Here is a 2,827-nt window from a genome sequence, read left to right on the forward strand (position 1 = left end):
AACAAAAGCATTGATTTGTCCATGAAGCAACTTTTCAAAATCATTTGACAGTACAAATAATATAGCTATTGGTCGATATTCACCCCCCTGCTTGGGCATAGGTACTATTCGTGTCCTTTTCCAGCTCAATGGGAAAATTGACGTCGTTAGAATGTAGTTGAAAAGGTGTGTGACAAAAGGGGAATTTGCGGTTCATTTATCTTTAGTTCATTTATCTTTACAGCCTAGTTACGATTTTAAGCACATACATACGAAATGAATCAAATTTATTAAAGCCAAGTTGACGACATTCGAATTTTAAGGACATTTTGGGCTTACGACGTGTTGGCGCCAATTCGTGACCATTTTTTAGAATAGTACCATTTAGTTAATTATTTTTACTGAAATGTTCTAAAAATGGAGCATGTCCTTTTATTGTTGTTTACGTATATTTTTATTAAAAAGATGATAACATTCTATTTTTTACCATCAATTAAATAACTTTTGTAATAAATAAAATTATTAATACAACCTTAAAACATACATTTATAGCTAATTTATTGAAAACAAAAAAAATCACAAGTCACAATTATTAATGATTTATTGGAAAAAAACTTACAGAAAAAATTAAATTGTGGTTTTACTAAATATATATAAAATTAAAAAAATCTCCTCCGTGACAATGTTACTTTGCAACATTGCCGTGACCAGGATTCGAACCTGGGTTACTACGGCCACAACGTAGGGTCCTAACCACTAGACGATCACGGCTACTGGAGATGTGTTTGCTTCGTGCGCTAACATGAATTTTCAATTGCCGCACACTGAAATATACCAACCCCATTGAAAACACAGTGGTGGAATGGTTGCTATTGTGTGTTTGGTTTATTTTCTGAGGTGTATTTTGGGTTAATCCACCACCGCACCAATTTAGTTGGGTGGTATGTATGTTCAAATTTCTGGCTTGGTATTGTTAATGTGTGCGAGTTTATTGTTATTTTTAGTATGACGTGTTGAATATTTTTTCACCATGTGGGACATGATGCCAGTGTTGAGTTTGATATAAAATCCAATGGCATCGATGGGTTTTTTGTGTTGATAGTTTACATACATACACTTACTTTTTATAAACTCTTATGCCCATATTCATAATAATTTACTCACAATTTATCCAAGGAATTTGTATGGTAATAGTAGGTTTAAAGTTTACGTTAACTTTTATGAATTTGGGGGTTACAATCTGCATTTGGATTTATATGCGGCTGTGGTCAACATAGTACTAGTCAACATAATCAAAGATATTAAAAGAGGAAGATGGGAGATTGGCTACTGAGCACATCAAACCATTTACCACATTAGTTTAATACTCGAACCAAACGCGAATACGACAGGTATTGACATAGCATTAAAATGCACATAAAAAGAAACTAAGAGCACGAAATAAATTTCCATAAAGGGGAAAATGTAATTTTTTTTGTTGTTGCCTAAAATTTATCATTGTTTCATTAACCCCCATTTTCAGGAAGCTCCGTTAGTGCTACGTTAGCTAACGAACTTTTAAACCGTACTATGGACATGTCTGTCATCTTATCTACATATTCCATATGCCAGTTAGGAACTTAACTGCTAAAAATTTTTCAGTTAAAGTTAACCGGAGAGAAGATATTTCGATTTTACTTTCTGTTAACTGGGAGTTAAAGTCTAACGGAGATACATGAAAATGGCCGTAAGAAAATTAAATTTTTCATTTAAAAAATAAAAACTAAAAACAACTAAAAGGTTACAAACATGTATTAAACTAATGTGGTAAATGCAACATTTGGTATGACGCAAGCCAATCTCCCATCTTCCTCTTTTATTATCTTTGAACATAATAGTGTTCATTATGTAGTTTTGCTTTTACTTCCACCTGGATTTAATTAAACATACCCCGTTAAGAAGATCGTTTGAAATGGTACAATTTTCAAAATTATATATAAAATTTACACATATGGAGTATGAATCTATAAGATCTACTGTACAATGCACTCGTGGTATATTAAAAATTCTAAAATCTGAGAATTTGAATATTCCTTTATCTGTCAGTGGACTATTGGTGGAAATGCTTCTTTCACTGAACGAACCCTTTCTCCTGAAAAGTACGTCCATATTAGAATAGTCATCCAGATAAAAAATGAGTCATGCCATCCAACCAGGTATAATAGAAGAACTTGTGTTTGGTATAGGCATCGATGGTTTGTCGCTTTAGAAAATTTTCCCCATCGAAATATGTCACATTTTTGGCCATATTGATAATATATAAAATAATGTTTTTTATAATTGGTTTTTATTTGAGAAATAAAAACAAATGGCGTAAATTGTTTCTTTTTGGGTTGATAGTCAACGAACAAAATATGAAATGGAATTTACGAACTTTTACAGCCGATGTCGATTCACTTGTATGTGCTGTTAAGGGACATAATTCATTCCAAGGTTGTACAAAATGTCAACGAATGCACAAAAAAAATTTTAATTAATAAACATAAATTTTGAGGCAATGTCATATAAATACATACTACAAATTTTTTACATATACCATATAATTTCTTAGAACTGAACATAGCCTTCGCCACCGGTGGTATGAATAAAAAAGAAATCAATTTATTCCATGTTATTTTAGGAGGCACAAGAACACAATTACAAATATGAATATTCTTAATAGAAATTTAATTAATCGCAGTTACTTTTAGTATAATGTAGTTTAAGTTTATAACCTTTTCAAGGAATTCCAATAATAAACCTGAATCGATATTTATCTCAGTGAATAATAATCATTGCCCCCACAATATGTAGGCTAAAGTTGTAAAAC

The 2,827-nt window shown here is 31.5% G+C and overlaps 1 non-coding gene across 1 annotated transcript; it reads right to left on the reverse strand.

The window, feature by feature from the left end:
- Positions 1-678: 678 nt before the first annotated feature.
- Positions 679-750, reverse strand: TRNAH-GUG (transfer RNA histidin (anticodon GUG)). The gene has a single exon. It is a non-coding gene; the product is annotated as a tRNA-His (tRNA).
- Between the last annotated feature and the right edge of the window lie 2,077 nt (positions 751-2,827).

Source organism: Haematobia irritans, chromosome 2, assembly GCF_050003625.1.
Source record: "Haematobia irritans isolate KBUSLIRL chromosome 2, ASM5000362v1, whole genome shotgun sequence".
NCBI lineage: Eukaryota > Metazoa > Arthropoda > Insecta > Diptera > Muscidae > Haematobia > Haematobia irritans.